The 18,324-nt window shown below is 47.9% G+C and overlaps 1 protein-coding gene across 8 annotated transcripts in view; it reads left to right on the top strand.

The window, feature by feature from the left end:
• Positions 1 to 18,324, top strand: part of ATXN7L1 (ataxin 7 like 1) — a 220,861-nt gene that overhangs the window by 3,020 nt on the left and 199,517 nt on the right. Inside the window, exon 1 of one of the 8 annotated variants that reach the window (XM_070505174.1) lies at positions 10,265 to 10,313. The exons of the other annotated variants lie outside the window; for them this stretch is intronic. The gene's annotated coding sequence lies outside the window, so the exon portion shown is untranslated. Of the gene's footprint in view, positions 1 to 10,264; positions 10,314 to 18,324 lie in introns of those variants that run through there. 8 annotated transcript variants of the gene reach the window in all.

The raw sequence follows: 18,324 nt of genomic DNA on the forward strand, positions 1-18,324 counted from the left end.
ATCAAAAACACATGGTCGTCATAAATAAATCATATCCTGTTGGCGTTTGCAAGCCTGCCATATGTAACTCTGGCCTATGGGCTTCACATGGGGCAGCTCCAGAGGCCACTTTCTGCTGCGCAATTGGATGGCTTCCTTTGAATCGTGATTTGCTAACTGATGTCTTGTCAACACGGTTGGCTGAAATTGGGGGTGGGAAGAAAGCTCAAGGGGTGCGAAGAGGTTGGGGGCAAGTATTGAAGGAGTTCAGCCATAAGTAGGCCACAGGAGCATTGCTCATCCAAAATGGATGGAGAAAAGGCCATTCGACTCCAAAGAATGGTCTCCCTCTTAAGCCTGAATGTCATCCTGTCAGGCAGCCGAAACCCGCTTGGAAAGATGGAACTCATTTGTGGATCGACACCCAAGACAGTCGGTTTTCTGTGCCTAATCGTTTCCTGACCATCCAGCGAGAGGAAAATTTGTGCTTCAGAAAAAATAACATGGAGGTTAAAATGCATGCATATTCAAGGACAGCTCTGTAGCATAGTGTTTCTGCTAATTAGACACTTTGATTGGGAATGAAACCTTATTCTAAAGATGTTTGCCTCTAAATATCTTAGTGTGGTCTTGACGTGTGGCTTCAGGAGGCACAAGGGAATAATGTCAAGTGGACTTCTCACAAGTGGCAGCTTATCTGTGCTAAATGTCCATGTGTGTTGGCAATGGAAAGTATCTTTAGAGACGGTTTGTCTTCACAGGCAAACTCTTGAGATCTTTACAAGCTCAAGGGACTCGGTTATCAGACCCCTGGCAGCAGAAAGGTTTCCACCAAAGAAGATGAGGTTGTGAAAACCTTTGAATTCAAGTTGACTAAAGGTCATGGTATGGCACAGAATTGACACCTCTCAGGCCTGGGTGATAGATTATGACTATAACACACAAGACTCATATTCTGTGCCCCCCTCCCTACTTCTGTTTCAGAAGACTCTTGTTCTCAGATTCTCTTTGCCTCGTGAGAAATAGCTTCTTTTAAGGAAAAATGAAAAGCTTCCTCTCCTCAGAAGTCACAAGCTGTACATCTTGCTTATTATATCCTTTGTCCTATAAAGGTACAAAGATTTAGCTCCTAATTATATGCATCTGTATTAAGGACACCCACTGTTGAGGTAGCGTGCAGTTGCTGAGTTCACCCGGTAGCCATGCATGGGCTCACATCTCTTTGTTCCTGGGCCTGGTGGAGCCAACTTGGGTTAGCAATTCCTGAAGGTCTTCCTGGTGTGGGCTGCAGCCTTCTTCCTAAGCAGAGTACATGTATACGAAATATATATCCTGCCGTGGTGAGGAATCTAAGAGTTGAGCTGGGACCCCGTGTCAGAGCGTTGGGCTGCAGGGTCTGCAGAAACACTGGTTGTGTTACTCTCGCCGTGGGCCTTCTTGTTGGAGCCGTCATGCGGGAGGTGTCAGGATGGATCCGTGTTTGTGAATGGGTCTCTGCTGCACACAAATTGGCCTGGGTGTGATTGTGTTCATCCCTGTGTGTGAGCACACATAGATTGACCCTGACGCTGTTGGTGGGAAGCAGGTCGTGAGGAGAAATGCGAGCTTTGATAGCAGTGAATGACTAAGATAGAGCTTAGGCATTCCAACTGAGAAACGAAGGGGTAGGTTCCAGATTCTGATAGGATTTTTTTCGTTGCGGTAAAATAAACATAATGTAAAATTTACCATTTTAACCATTTTTAAAGTGTACGATTCAGTGGTACTAAGTACGTTCACAATGTTATACAACCGTCATCACTATCCATTTCCCGAACTTTTTCGTCACCCCGACCAGAAACCCTGTGCCCATTCCCGTCTCCCCTCAAGCCTGGTAACCTCTATTCCATTTTCTGGCTCTATGAATTTCCCTATTCTATACATATATATATATATCATGCCAACCCTTTGTGTCTGGCTTCACTTAACATAATATTTTCCTGGTTCATCCATGTTGTCACATATATCAGAATTTCATTCCTTTTTATGGCTGAGTAATATTCCATTGCATGGATATACCATAGTCTGTTTATGCATCCATGGATGGACGTTTGCTTGTTTCCTCATTTTGGCTATAGTGGATAATGCTGCTGTGAACATTGTTGTGTTGTGATATTTTTTATAGACTAAGCTCAGGGATGGAAGTTAGGCTGGAAATATGAAAAAAAGAATCATTTTGCCTTCTGCCTCTCTCTGGCCACAGCTTCAGAAGACACAAGAAGGACTTGCAGACCTTTTGAATAATCGGTTATTGTGATATAGTTCCTTCTGCATTCCTCCTCCTTTTCTGCTTCACTTCTCCACCTGTGTCAGTATGAAATGTTAACTGAAGGCTTTGAAATCTCAGTAAGGAAGTCTTCACACCACTGTTATTATTTCATCCAAAGCTAGGTAAAATTGCGGTCGGGGGAATTTGGCACGTGTTTTTGGACCTTGTCACGTCATCACCTGGGTTTGCAGGTGTTACGCTTGGGTGGGGTCACATGGGGTTATATCCAGGGCAGCCCGGCGAGGGGGAGGGCGCGGGAGAGAGCACTTTGGGTCAGCTCCCTAAGTTCCCACATGTGACCTGGGCAACATCATTTCCCTTCTCTGGACCTGTTCTTTCACTTGGAAAGCAAGGGAGTGGGATTAAAAGTCCTTTAAGGTCCCTCTGACCTCTGAGCCTAAGTTTTTCTATTGAATGTACTGACATTTGAGATGCAGTCATACCAGACAGGCTGTTTTTAAAGGTTTTTTTTAAAAAAATCAAGCCCTCATATTAAAAATACGTCAAACTGGGAGGCCGGCCTGGTGGCATGGCAGCTAAGTTCGTGTGCTCCCTGCTTTGGTGGTCCGGGGTTCACGGGTTCAGATCCTGGCCATGGACCTACACACTGCTCATCAGGCCATGCTGAGGCGCATCCCATGTAGAAGGACTAGAAAGACGTACAAATAGGATATAACTATGTACTGGGGCTTTAGGGAGAAAAAGAAATAAGGCTTCATTTAAAATATATGTATGCATCTTAAACTACTACATAGTGGGTTTGTTTTCTCAATTTCTGACTTGGTGGCAGAAATTACTGCATCTCGTGCAGAAGCGTATTCTGCTGCAAATCGTTTGTGAATGGCGTGTGGCCTGTAGGACTCTGGGAAAGCTGAGGGTCTGAGTCCAAAACCTGGGGTGATGTGCTCCCCAAGGTAGAGATTGAGTTGACCTCAGTCAGCGGGATCCATCAGGCCTGGGATTCCTAAGAGGAGGGGTCCCAGAACCTTATTAGCCTCATCTAGGATGGGAAATGCGTTTAGGACAGAAAATTCCAAGGAAAGCCATTCGTCTGGCTAACCTTTTTAAATAATTTTCTCTCTCTAGCTTCGTAGATTTATCTGAAGGCTTTTTTCAAACTAATTGGGAAAAAGCTCTGTGATTTAGAAAGAAGTTCCCCTTTTCTAATGGCCTCACCTCAACTTTTTTTTTTTAAGAGCGTCTGTTCATGAAGAAGGAGCAGGATTCATATGGCTCAGAAGTGTGCTGAACTGTATGAAACAGAGATGGTAACAGCGTTGTTGTGAGGATTAACTGAGATAATACAAGAGCATTTAGTACATAGGAAGCCTTTTATGGGTGTTTGACTTTACTCTTTTTTTTAATGTTATCATGATTATCATCATTTATTAATGAAGCCCAGTTCTAGAAAACTTTAGTGTTATAATTAACTAGGATTCTTAACTAATCAGTGATGAACTGAGAAGATATATTGTATCAAAAATTTCATTTTTGGAGTAAACCATGTTATCATAATTTTATAAAGCTAATGAGTTTTTAAAAACCAGTTTCTGTGATATCCATGTTTTTAATGGAGTGCAGTTGGTCTGTAGTCATTGATAACGTTTCTCGAGCTAGAGGAGAATACTTAGGCAGTTTTGGACCTGTGTCTAGGAAGGTTTACCAAGTTCTTTCTGGGGACCAGGAGGTCTAAAAAAATAACTTTAAAAATGATCAATAAGTTGTTTGATCTGATCACTGAGAAAAGAAATTCCTGAATAAATCCTTGTTCAGGTGTTTTGGAAGCCTACACGAATTACTTTGGACATTTATCTGTGTTTTCATGTTCCCAGATGTTTTGATTTGATGTAGGTAAACTCACGAAATGCTTCCAGTCTGAAAACTATTCTGGGGCCAGTAAGATCTTGCTGTTCTCCCGAGAAGCCGGTGGCATGAGGCTGGAACACAGGAGGAGGCAGGGAGTGTGGGAACAGGTTCCGCTCGGGTTTGGAGGCCTTGCAAGTAGCTGGATGGGAGCAAATTGGAGGAAAAGATGGGTTCTTAGAATCCAAGCCAGGGAAGCCAGTGACAAGTGGTGGGGATCTATGGGAAACTGCAGACGGCTTCCTTTTATTGTTTCACGGACAACTCCGTTATCTATGCTGATAAGAGATGGGAAGACACCACTCCGCAGATTACACAGATAAACCTCGTTTTCGCCCTTAATTTCAGCTTCCTTCTCCGTGAAGCGTACCTTCCTCGCCTTTTGCTGATGAGCAGCCGCATTTGCTCACTTTGACGTTTCGTTGCCGTCTCTCTTCTCTTGCCCGGCGTTTCGGGTGAAAGCACAGCAGAGACAGCGTGGCCTCAAGGCGGTAGGGAGGAGAGAGGAAAAGGAGGAGAAGGGCTTGGAGAATGAGGAAGCTTTACAGTTGTGTCCAACCGACGGAGGAGGGAGAGTGCTGTGACCCAGAGAGCAAAGCTGAGACAGGGCATTTCAAAACCATCTAGTTTTGAAAATATAAAGCTTCTGAAATGAGTCTCTCTTTATACGTACAGTGTTTCCATGTGCCTAGCTTCTCACGTGGAGAAAAGGTGTCTCTGGACCTTCCAAGACAGGAAACTGGGTGGGGGGGCGCACTTGTTACACTGTATGTGATACTGGCTTCTAAGCACAGTTACTCTGTGCTGGGTTCTCATCATATGTCATTCTAGAAGAATATGGTTTTTTGTTTTTTGATTTTTTTGGTGAGGAAGATTGTCACTGAGCTAACTCTGGGCCAATCTTCCTCTGTTTTATGTGGGATGCTTCCACAGCTTGATGACCAGTGTGTAGGTCCATGCCTGGGATCCAAACCCACAAACACCAGGCCGCAGAAGCAGAGCGCACAAACTTAGCCACTACACCACTGGGCTGGCCCCTTTTAAATGTTTCTTGTTTTTTAAAATACTGTTCACATGTTATGAAATTCAAAAGGGCATGCAGTGAGAAGGAAGTCGTCCTCCTACTCCTGTCCCCAGTTACTTGTGTATTCTTCTAAAGATACTCTGTGTGCATTCAAGGAGATCCGTGTATAGTTTTTCTTGCTTTCCCCGCATGGGTGATGGCAGACTCTAAGTGTGGCCCAGCATCTTGCCGTTTCCATTTCTCTTAGAGAGTGCTCTGTACCAACTTGTAAGGTGCTGCCACCTTCTCTCTTTGGGGCCTGCACAGAAGGATGATCGTTCAAGGCCCTGGACGTCTGCATGGTTTTGGTACCCCCTGCCGCTTTCTTGGTCTCTGTCATGCGTTTGAGACTCCGTGAGCTCTCGCGGTGTGCCAGCACTGGGCTAGCCTGGGGACACAGTGTGAAAAAGCACAGCCTTGGCCTCACGGTGCTTCCAAACGTAGAAAACTCACAGCAACTGTGGGAGTGCTCTGAAAGAAAATTGGGGTGCCATTGGAGGGCACGGTGGGGGGGCTAATACAGGGTAGGGACTCCGAGACGGCCTCCCTGGGGAAATTTTGTTTAAGCTAAAACCTGGAGGATGAATGGAAGTTATCATGTGCAGGGCTGGGTGGAGTGGAGTTAGAGGAAGCAACATGTGAGAAGGCCCAAAATGGGAGAGAGTATAGAATGTTCTAGAAACTAAAAAGTGTGTCGCTGGAGTAAAGATAACAAAGCAGAGAGGAGGGTAAAGTGTCTTGGCAGTGGCATTACTGACACTCTGAGCCAGGCACTTCCTTGCGGTGGGGAACTGTCCTGTGCATTGTAGGGTGTTTAGCGGCATCCGTGGCCTCTTACGTCCCCCAAGCTGAAATAACCAAAAATGTCTCCAGACATGGCCAAAGGCCCCCCTGGGGCGAAATCACTCCGAGAGAGAGAGAGAGAGAGAGAGAGAGAGAGAGAGAGAGAGAGTGTCACTGGTGTGAGGCGAAGCTGAAAAGGTGAAAACACAAGAAAAGTAGACTAGGGTGTTCACAGAAATATTCGGCTGCCGTCTGTCCATGTCTCAGGCCTCCGTTCCAGGGGAGTCAGCCTTATTAAACGCTGTGCAGACATTTGTGGAGCTGTGACTGTCCCCTGGCACTGGGCTACGTTTGGGAGGATGTAAAGAGCAAGAAGGCTCCATTCCTTCAAGGAGCTCTACTCCAGGGGTTTCCAGGCTGACTCCTCCAGACCTTCAGACCCGTTCTGCAGTGGCTGTGACATTGGGGAGGTGCAGCTTCTGATTCTGGGTGCCTAGCCTCCCTCACTGTGGGTAGAGGACACCCCAAGGCACAGATTCGGATAATGACGGCATTTATTATCCCGTATATGGTGGCCCCGATGTCAGAAGCACCGCGGTGAGGCATTAAGCATTTCAGTTTACGTTTTAAGTCAGGCTGGAAGTAACAATTGGGTTCTGCGTGGTTTGATAGCCCATGAGATTTGTCTGGAATGAGCATGCGCACGAGGGAGAGCAAAGCGGCTAATTTCAGGATTTCCCTGTTAAGAGTTGGAAAATAGGAAGGGCAGAGGAGGTCAGACTCCGGAGGGCTCCTGACCTGTGTGCTAAGTAGTCCGTGGCATTATTTCGGGCTGTAGGGCCGTGTTCGCTCTAGCCAGTGGTTCACAGGGCCTGCCGTCTTGGCTTCAGAATTGATTTAGAAAGGTCAGGCAGATTTGGTTCCTGCATCGTTTTCTGTATACAGCGTGTTTCTATCCTTTGGGCCACCCTTTCACTCATGACACTTTGTTTCATGCATGACGTCTTTGGGACATAGACATAAAATGATGGTAATGGACACAGTGAGACCCTGTCCTAGTCACATCCCTTTTGTCCAAGGACCCCGTATTCTGAGGAGGTCCAGTGTTCAAAACGGGAAGCTATGATCATTTAGTGACTGCCATAGGAGTGATGTCACCAAGATGGCAACGTGGGTCATTCCAGACTTTGCTCCCCCTCCCAAGAATAACTAACAACTATTCATGACAAAGACACCACCGAGAATCCTGGAACTCGGGCGTGAGGCTGCAGGACCCTCTGCACCACAGAGACCAGGACAGCCCCCACTAGAAGGGGAAGAGAAGCCTCTCCCTGCTGACCGCATCACCCCTGCCCCAGCCGGCTCGGCATCACACAGAGAGGGCTCCCCGAGCCTCCCGTGGGAAGAGAGAGCCAAGGGAAGACACCCAGCTCCCCCAGCATTGCGGGGCGCCTCCTGGGAGTCCCCACTCTGGGCTCGCCTTGTGGGAATCGCAGGAGTCTGACTGCAGTAATCAAATGAAGCCATAATGGAGAGAGAGGGCTGGCCAATGGGTTGGCCTTTTTCTCAATTGTAGAAGCTGAATGTCAAGGACTGACTTGCATGTCCCTCTCTCCTAAAACTCTTGGTGCGGTGTTCTGCCAAGGATGGGCTCCCAGCAAATACCTTTTGGCTGGCTCTCTCCCACTCGCCCCTGTGGCAGAGCTCTGATTGGCCCCTTCAGCCAGACGGACTGGATTTAGACCTGAGGCCCTGGAGCTGGTGATGAGAGCCCAGGAAACCACTTCTTGAAGGTGGGCTGAGGCTCAGGGTCCTTACCATTCAGGGCTAGACTTGGCTTGCCGGTCACCCCTAAGTAAAGCTGGGATTCACTCTGGGGAGAGCGTTTTTTTTACGTAGACGCTTTATCCTTGTACCTGTGGTTTCATAACACAGTTCCGCTTGCCAATTTTAGGGATCAGGTGCTTAAAGGAAAAAAGGAAACCAAATAAACTCTCTCTAGGGACAAAGTGACACCAGGTCACCATAGTGGGAAAGATGAAAGTGACTCGGTGACGGGCTCTTTGAACATAGATGCAGTTACCAGTGTACCTGCTCTATGAAGCTAGTTGGGGTTCTCCAAATATTAAGGGTGCAAAGACACCTGTAGCTGGGTTCGGGGGTGCTGCAGGATCCTGCCCCAGTACACCAATAGGTTATAGAGTCCTGGGGTCGGGGGAGACAGGACACCCAAACTGATGACACTAACCAGGGTATGGAAGAGAGTTGGGACACATTCCTAGTTTGGTCCTCTCAGACCAGGGTGGTGTCTGGCTCTTTTTAAGAGTATATTGGCCCCAAAAGGGAGTATGATTCCATTTATATGAGGCTTCTAGAGTGAATTCATGGAGACGGAGAGTAGGATGGTGGGTGCCAGGGGCTGGGGGGAGGAGGAAGTGGAGAGTTAGTGTTTAATGGGTACAGAGTTCCAGTTGGGAAAGGTGAAAAAGTTCAGGAGATGGATGCTGGCGACAGTGAATTGTACACTTAAAAATGGTTCAAATGGTAAATTTTAGGTGACGCCTATTTTGCCACAAAAGTGCCTTGGCGTTGCAGACTTGGAAGTTTCACGGAGCATTATTTAAATCTTGACTCAGCCATTTACTAGCTGAGTGGCAAGAGAACTTTTCTGAGCCTCGGTTTCCTCAGAATAGGAATGATAGTAGCCCTCAGGGTGGCTGCGAAAATAAACGAGATACCATCTGGCATCCAGTAGGTACTCAATAATGAAAGCTTTCGTCATGATGATTGTCACTTTTCCCAGGCACTTGGGTCCTCTGCCTTGCCTTGGCAGAGGGCCACTTATGGAGGATGGACAGCATCCTTACCGCTCCAGGAGCATCTCTGAGCTCGCTGGGCACCTTTGATCCATCTTGTCTCTGATTCTTTAAGGATGCCAGGAGTAAAAACCGAAGGAGTCGGGCCGACTTCCCTGTGCTGCTAGTTTCCAAGAGGGAATCGGTTTCAGTTTCCCAAAGGGCAGTCATTTGGGGGACCCCGCGTTGAAATCACCGAGGCCTTCCACATCCCAGCCTGCAGTCACCCTGAGCCAGAAGGGCTGGGAGTGGAGCACAGGGATATGCTCTGAAGCAGGCTCCTCACCTGGCTCCGACGTCCACCGGACTTCAAGGACCCCTGCTCGTTGGTTATGAGAAGTGGCTCTCAGCTCTGCCCACCTTGAGGATCCTTTGTGAGGCTCTTTAAAAGCAGAGATGCCAGATTTAAAAGATCACGCCCCGAGATCTGGATTCCATGGGTCCAGTTTAAGGGGCTCTCGGAGCTGCTTAGGTGTTTTTAAAAATAACGATCCTAGCTGCCATGGGCTGGGCATTGACTAGGTCCCAGGCACAGAGTTAAATGTGCATTTTCTCGTTTAATCGTCGTGACCAACCTAGGAGGCGATTCTTATTTTCAACCTTATTTTAGAGATTAGGAAGCAGGCTCAGAGAGGTTAAGTGATTTGCCTAATGTGAAACAGCTGGGGAGTAGTTAAGCTGCGATTGGAACCCAGAGGCAGCCTGATTCCAGAGACTGTGCTCTTAATCACTGTGTCATTCTGTTGCCCTCGAAGCAGGGCCAGAACTAAGGTGAGGCAGGTGGGCGCACATGTACAGAGGTGCACGGGCTGCAGAGCGAGGGCTCTGGAAATGTTGCCCCGGGTGCCTCATTGCCGTGGTACCAGCCCTGCGTAGGAGAGCATGTTCTTAAAGCAAAATGGCTAGTTTTCTTCCCCCTGGTGTGTCGACCAGTGGCCCGCTGATAAGGCCCGGGGTCTCCCCCTCAGTGAAAGCCTTTCTCATCCCAAGGCCCCGGCTTTGGGGCCTCTGTGGTCAGAGTCTTGGCCTCAGGGAAATCTCAGGAGCTGACTCAAACTGTTTCTTTTTGGGAGAAGGTGTTAGCAAAGATGGTTGCCAAGCAACTCCAGGGGCATCTATCTATGGTGACGATTTCTGTCTCTCTTTTTTTTTCCCCTTTTGAACGTCTTCTAGGCCATTTTTCCGTTTCCCCCTTGGCGTTGGGGTTGTTAGTGTTTTCGCGAAGGGCGGGCTCCTTCGGATGATGGACTGGAGGTAGCTTTTCAGCAGCTGCCACGTTGGAGGTGTCCTTGTGTGGGCGAGGCGCCTGCTGAGTGGGTGGGAAAGACCTTTGCCAGCTTCAGCCACAGCCGTGCCCCAGCTGTCACTGGCTCTGAAGGGCAGTGACACAAAGGAGATGCTTGGACGGGAGCAGCTGAGAAAGGCGCAGAATGCATCTCCCGCGTGAGGACAGGGTGACGCGGTAATGTTTGGTTCCTTTGGGTTCCACCCACTCGGGGCACTCGGCATTTGTACATGATGATCTGGCTGGTCCAGGAGGAGCTCATATTCTCTCTCTCTCTCTCTTTCTCTCTCTCAGCAATTTCAGAGACGAGGGGATAGCCCTTGCATGTATTTCCTCTTCAGCGCTGTCCCTTCTGACTTAGTGGCCTCATCAGTGTGGGGTTTCAGGTGACCTTTGACAAGCCCTGGGCCCCTTGGTCTGCTGGCCAGTATTGTGATTCTTCTGGTAAGAGCTAAGAGCTTGTGGGCTGGAGTACCTTTTGCACGTGACAGAATCTGCCCCCAACTGACAGGAAGAGAGGGAAACATCGGGAAAGTGAAACTGGTCACATTTGGGTGACATTGGCTCCATTTGGCCTGCCCACGAGTGGCAGCCTTGTTAGCCACGTCCCCAGACTCCAGCCATCTGTTCTCTTGAGCTACGCCCTTGTCCTTGATCACTGTGTACTTCCTCACCATCTTTCGCAGAAGCAGGGCGCGACCCAAAGAGAACGCGGAACCCAAATGAGTCCTGCCACTTTCAGAGGCTCAGACCAAACACTTAATGGCAGAAGATGGTTGAAAATAGAAATCTGCCTTGTTTTACATAAACCTGACATGTTATCATCCAGCCTTAGATTAGGGGGCTGTTTGTTTTCCAGATGGAATTATTGGGGGTTTCGTTAAATAGTAGACTGCCCTAGAGCTTTTTGAAAACTGTATTTTCTTTACTGAAGTTTTGATGACACCCACTTTTACACCTTTCCTGCCAGCTCTTCCTGTCCTTCCTGCTCCTCCCAGCTCCTCCCTGCGGAGTTGGCTCTGTGGCAGCCCAGCCCCGCCCCTCGCTCATGCCTCAGACGGAGTTCCCTCTGTGTTGATTCTGGTCCGTCTGCCTCCAGTCCTGACCTCTTCTCCACAGAGAGCTCAGCTCCCCCTCTGGTGTGCTGCATCAGACAGCCCCTCCTGGGTGTCCTTTCTGCACGCCCAGACACTCGCCCCAGCCCCAGGGCGAGCACAGACTCCTCTCTGCATCTTCCCTTATCCACTGTCTTCAGCAAGGCCCTCCCTCCCTTCCTCTCACCCTCCCGCTCTCCTCTTAAGAGCAATTCTCTGCGCCTCTCCGTTTCTTTCCACTCCCTCAGCCCCCACCCCAGGCTATCCTGCCTCATAGCCTACCTAGATTTTGATAATAGCTGCTTAATTGGTCTCCCTGTCTCCATCTTGCCTGCATCCCACTTCAAAATTAATCTCCCGAAAAGTCACAATTTATCAGGTATTCCTGCAGTGAAAACCTTTCATCACCTCCCCGTTGATCACAGTTAGTGCAGAATTCCAGGTTCTCTGTGCCTCTGCCCCTTCAGATCCTGGCAGGTGGTTTGCCCCTGACAGCCCTTTGGTTAAGCCACGTACCTTCTCTGTCTCTGCCTTTGCCTCCATGGGGGTCCTCTGCTTCTAGTGCCTTCCCCTCTCGAGAATGCTCCTCACTCTTCAGGGCGCAGGCCACTTGTCCCTCTGAGGAAGCCTTCTTCAGCCTCCCAGGTGCACAGCCTGGACCTCCGCTGGACCCCGCACTGCTGGCCGTCCCCACCGTGCACTTTGGCCCCTAAATCTTCCACTTCCTGGCTATTCCATTGGCTACCAGACGATGCCATCATTCACGCAATGTCTTCTTTCCACAGCTGCGTTATAAACCTGTTGGAGGCGGAGGCGAGGGAGGAGGGACCATATCTTCCCTTTTTCTCTCCTGGGTTATTTTTCAACCAGTAGAGCGTTCCGTTTCAGCGAGGCACCCAATTCATTTTTCAGGGACACGTCTTAATAGACCCGTGTTTTCATTTCTTTTCTTTTAAAAAAATTGTGCTATAATACAAGTCACAGAAAATTTCCCATCTTGGCCATCTTTAAGGGTACAGTTTGAGTGCACTCACTGTGTTGTGCAACCCATCTCCAGAACGCTTCTCATCTTATAAAACTGAAACTCTATACCCATTAGACAACTCTGCATTTGTATTTTCATTTTTTAAAAGCAGGCTGGAGATGACCTATGAGTTTCTTTGATTTGTCACCTGATATTTTCAAGTTTTTGAGATCCTAAGAACTGGCAGGGCCTCCGCAGCCCACGCAGAAAGGCCCAGCTCAGCTCCGGGCCCTGCAGCCCAGGACCATCCCTGGGCTCCTCCGTCAGCAGTGGAATTCAGTGGAAAAGTGCTCCAGTTCAGGCCAGAGCCACAGACACCTTTGAGCCACCTGAAGTTTCTCAGTTCAGATTCAGTGGTAACCCCCACCCTGCACCCTTGTGTCTTTTTTCCCCTCCATCTTAATGTTAGTATTAAAACCCTTCACACATATAAAAACGTTGAAATAATAGTACCATGGTCATTCATGGGTGCACCACTTAAGAGTGAAAAGTTAGTTCGCATTTTATCTTATTTGCTTTCTTATAAAGCTACTTATTTTGGTACCGTGTGAAAATAGGTTGTAGACATCATGACACTTCACGTCTAAATATTTATCGTTTTGGCACATGTTGATTGTGTCACCTTGAGCTGCTCACTTAAGCTCTCAGAACCTCATCTTGTATAAGTGTGTGTGTGTGTGTGTGCGCGCGCTGAACCATTTGGAAGTAAGTCGCAGACAGCATGGCGCTCCACCCTAAACACTTCAGCATACATCTCCTAAAAATAAAGGCGTTCTCCTCCATAGTCGTAATACCAGCACCACACGCAAAAAACTAAGGGTACTCTCCTGATAGCATCTGATATCCACTTCGTATTCAAATTTCTCCTATGGTCTTCCCAAAAAAGTTTATAGTTGCTTTTTTCATAGCTGCTTTTATCTATCTATCTATCTATCTATCTCTATCTCTTTCTCTATCTATCTATATATATGTGTATAACCAGGATCCTATCAAGGTTCATGCATTACGTTTGGTTGTTGTGTCTCTTTGGAGCAGTGCTCGCCTCCCCTTCCCCGGATGTGTGTGTGTATGTATACCTATGTATGTATGTATACATTTCTGTATATACATATATTAAACCTTGCTGTTTAAAATGCTTCCCGTTCTGATCTGTCTGGTCACTTCCTCCTGGCTTCATTTACCTCCTTTCTCTATGCCCTCTTTTTCCCCCGATACTGGAAGTTAGCACTAAAGTCCCAGATTCAGGCTTGACATTTTGGCAAGAATACGTCCCAGATGACTCTGAGCACTGCCTTAAGCCCCTCATCGGCGGCACGTGATGTCAGGGCGCCCCATGGTTGGGTACTGATCACCTGGTCAGGTGGTGGCCACCTCTCTCCCTTGTAAAGATTTGTTTTCCTTCTGCACTTAGCGTTTTATTCTGCGAGTGATGCTTCGGCACCAAGTGAAAACCCTGTTCTCCAACAGGAAATTTCGTAGAATCGTCTTGGCATCCATTGATGATCCTTGCCTGGATCAGTTATTTCTTTGGGGGCTGTAGAATGGTCATTTGCAAATTCTGTCATTCCGATCTACATTTGTTGGCTGACATTTTTCTATAAAGAAGACCTTTTTCTCATCAACAGGAGATGAACTATCAAATTCCTTCTAAAAGGGCAACGCAAGGGTTTTCCCTCTAATTACCAATTTTCAGAGCAGGTAGTTGAACACCGTGATTTAAGCTAAGGAGGGGCCGGGGCAAGGACTGGGCACGGTCGCATTTCAGTAAGATGCGAGTGTACTGTGAAAACCCCTAATCAATGGGAAATTCTAGATGATGGAATGAGCTCTGTAGTGCAAACCTCGGAGGTAAAGTGTGCCCACATCTTGGTTGGTAGAGCATGAGTTTAAAACATTGAGAAACGTTATCCCATACACTCAAGTGACCTTCCTCTTTCCTTTGAGGAAGGAAGAAGATAATCACACTTAAAATAATTTTCTCCCACCTTCCAGCTGGAGCCCACCATTTAGCCTGCGTCCAGTGAGCTGTTGAGGTTAACTTGCAAACCAGGATGGGGGATGCTCTGCGGGTTACGAAGCTAGGGCGGTACTTCCTGCATCACTGATTCACTAGCAAGTGATCAAATGCCCAGGCACTGGGCTGGACTCTGGGCAGCATGTAAAGGTGGAATAGCCCTGGCTCCTGCCTTCCAGGGACTCAGGAACTCCCGAGGCAGCAGGCTGGAAATGCTGATGCCACCGAGAGAGTGAACTGTGGCCTGAATGCCCTGGGGCTCAACGAAGGAAGAGATTTCAGTCTGCTGTCTGCAGGACCTTTGATGTGAAGGCAGGGCTGTTTGATTTGTGCTTCTATCTGGAGCGCAGGGAAGGACACGTAATAGGAGCAAAGTTAATGTTTGAAGAATGAGTGAATGATGAATGAATGAATGCTCTGGCACAGATGGCTAGGATTTGGGCATTGGGGCATTCTCCAGGGAAGGAGAAGCATAAGTAAAGGGTTATGAGTTCCCCAGAAAGTCACGTTTGAAAAAAGGAGTTTTGATGAGTCCTGGATCTGCCGTTAATACCGAAGAGAAGCAGTTCATAATTTATTCCAGTTGTACCTACTGAGTACCCAACGCAATTCAGTTTTTATGAAGTAAAGGTTTTCAGGAAACAGGCTCCTTTTTTGTTTGTTAATGTTTGTGTATGTTTTGCTGTCTCTGTTCAGTGGGCTGGGAGGAGGGTTAGTTTCTTTCTGTCTCTCTCTCTCTCTCACACACACACACACACACACACACATGCACACGTTTTTAGGTCTTGCTGCCCAATTCATCTGTAAGTTCTTTTGTCTCCCTATCAGTGTTGTGCCAGTAAATGTTCAACAACTTGCTCTCTGAATAAATTTGCTCATATACAAATATATGTTTATTATACATTTTACTTATAAAAAGGCTGTTTAACATACAATTTACAAATAATACTACTCTGCTGTAAATTTCACATAGTCAGTTGATTCTCACAGAATGCGTTTGTTGATTTTTGCCCAATTCTTGTATCCCCGGCCCACCTTAGAATGAAATTGACAAACAAGTGTCGATCTGACCTAAGAGTCGGCTGATGCTTTCATTTAAGTCAGTGAGTAAGATGAAAGGGGAACGACAAAGATGTGTGTTGGGACTTCGCTCGACTGTTGGTGACGAGAGTGACGTCCTTGCTGAACCGGATAATAGTCTTCAGGTACCGAGAGAAGGTGTCCTCATTTCTTTGTGCTATTCACAGTACGGCTATAAACGTGAGATACTTTTGATCTGCATTACTACAGTTTTCTCTATCACTTTCTTAAATCTAGATAATCAAAAAAATAATAAATCAAGCCCTGATTTGTAGCATTGGATGATTTCTGTGATGGTAACTCTCCCGCCACCACATTCCAAGCCGTGGATATGCCATCCCTGAACCCAGAGTGGGGAAGAGATGTGTGTTAGAACGCTGCTGTACAGCATCCCCACTACACGGATACAATAGTTGGAAACAATTTCAAGAGCGCCAGTCAGCAAACTGTTGCCCAGCCTCGAAATCCAGCCTGCCACTGGCTTTTGTAAACAAAGTTTTATAGGAACACAGCCACACTCATTCATTTATGTATCGTCCCTGGTTACCTTTGCACTCCAGTGGCAGAGTGGCGTGGCTGAGACAGACACTCAGAACCTAAGACATTTACTCCCTGGCCCTTTCTGGAAAAAGTTGTCAACTCCTACAGAAAGCGTAGATAATAGTTCAATGTAGCGAGATAAATAGGAAGTGATGAGTCTCCAGTGCTCTTTTTTAAAAGATGGAATGCATTTCATTGTAAACTTACATCACATAACGTTTAATCATTTAATCATTGGCTCGCCGCATTCCTGGGAATTTGACAGTCAGCCCTTGCAAGCCTGTACGGGCTGTCCCTAGCTCACCACTACAACCCTTTGAGGTCCTCAGCTTTTAGTTTCAAAAAATGAAACTGTCGCTATGAGGAAGGAGCAGCTGACAACACCAGATTGGAGGGGGACCCACAAGAAGAAGGATTCAAACTACTCGAAATTGTGGTCTAATTGTCCATAGAAATCAGAAGAAAGCATTTTTGAGGTTAGTTTTCATATAATGTTTTCTTTTTTTCCCCTCTTAGGGTCTGGGGTTTGTTTTGGTTTTTTCAAATGAGTTTTCTTCAGAGCTCATTTAAAACCTCAATACAGCGTGCGTTCCTTACCAAATTTTGCGAGCATCTGTCCCAAGGCCATTTAGCCCCTGCCAGACGCCCGGCAGCTTTCAGGCACCCACAGATGTTCCGTGTCCCAAGGAAGGCTGACTTCCTGCTGCCGGCCACGAGCCGGAGGAGAGGTGGGCCCACCAGTTGCGTGGAGCAGGGGTTTTTCTTGCTGCGTTTCCTGCCGGTTGCCTTTGAATGCATTACAGATGGCCAGAAAAGGCCTTCTTGGCACGGCGAGAGGACCGGTCTCCAGTGCTTTGTGGGGAAGGATTTATAACAGGATGGCAGTAGATACGTACCCAGAATGGGCTGGGCTGTCGCAGCCTTACTGGGAAACCAGCTGCCTATAGAGATGGGGTCTGTGCATGGAAGGAACAGACAGGAAGAAGGGGACATTTCCATGTGTGTGGCACCCTTCACCCGGCGGGGTCTCAAACTGCCATGTGTCCAGTGGCGTTGGGCCCCTGTGGAGATGCTGGCGCCGGGGGATGAGGGATTGAGGTACTGTTCTTGGTGTGTCAAGGTCTTACGGGGAATATAATAAATTCTCATATCTTTTCAAAGCGGTAAAGGCAGGTACGGCTATTTCCTTTTTTTAAGCCACAATATAGAGCACACTTAATTTTTAGAATATACATAAAATTTACTGTTTTAAGCATTTTAAAGTGTTCCATTCCGTGGCACTAAGTGCGCACACAGCGTCGTGCAACTATCACCACTCTCCATTCCCAGAAGTTCTCCAGCATCCCAAACAGAAACCCTGCACCCATTAGACAATAACTCCCCAGCCCTGGTACCTCCACTCTGCCTTCTGTCTCTATGGGTTTGCCTGTTCCAGGTACCTCTGAGAAGTGGAATCGGACAGTATCTGTCCTTTTGTGACTTGCTTATTTCACGTAGGATAATGTCCTCAAGGTTTATCCGTATTGTAGCACGTGTCAGAATTTCCTTCCTTTTTATGGCTGAATAATATTCCATTGTGTGAATACACCACATTTTGTTTATCCATTTTTCCAATGATGGACATTGGGCTGTGTGCCCCTTTTGTCCGTTGTGAATAGCGCACCTGTGGACATGGGTGTCCGATGGAGTCAGATGGAGGCCTGGAGAGACTTGGTGTGTCTGCGATGATTCCTTGGCCCTTCTGAGGTAACTCAGCTCAGGTGCGTCTCTCCATCCAAGCTGCCAGGAAGCAACATGCAGGAGGGCCCTGTTAGGTGCTCCAGCCCGGGGTCTGAGGAGCTGTGCACCCTCTGGGCTGCATCTGCCCGGAGGGAGCCCTTTTTCCTACCTTGCACAAGGGTGCTTTGCTCTCCAGAGGAGCCCTGCCGGGGCTGAACATCTAAGAGGCCACACTGCTCTTGGCACCAGTGCTTCTGCTTCCTGGGCAGGAGGAGGCACTCGCTGGGCAGAGGCTGGTGCGGAGGGCTGAACTGACTGAGTCAGGATTCCTGGGGTTGGGTCTCCCTCTGCCAGAAATCAGAATGACCTGGGGTGTTGCAGGGGTGAGGCCTGGCGAGCTTGTTTGTGAGAGAGAGGTAGGGCTGTGAGGTCCGCGGTGTGCAGAGTCAGCAAAACACATCCGGGAGAGGAGGGGCGGGGCAGTGTCTGAGTCCGTTCAGGCTGCTCTAACAGAATACCACACACTGGGTGGCTGGGAGGCAACAGACATCCGTTTCTCACAATCTGGAGGCCAGAAGTCCGAGCTCGGGGCACTAAGATGCCCGCGTTCTGGTGAGAACCCTCTTCGGGATCGCAGACTTCTTGGGTCCTCACGTGGCAGAAGGAGCTAGAGAGCTCTGTGGGGTCTGTTTATGAGAGCCCCGATCCCATTCCTGA

Source organism: Equus asinus, chromosome 1 (genome assembly GCF_041296235.1).
Source record: "Equus asinus isolate D_3611 breed Donkey chromosome 1, EquAss-T2T_v2, whole genome shotgun sequence".
NCBI classification, from domain to species: domain Eukaryota; kingdom Metazoa; phylum Chordata; class Mammalia; order Perissodactyla; family Equidae; genus Equus; species Equus asinus.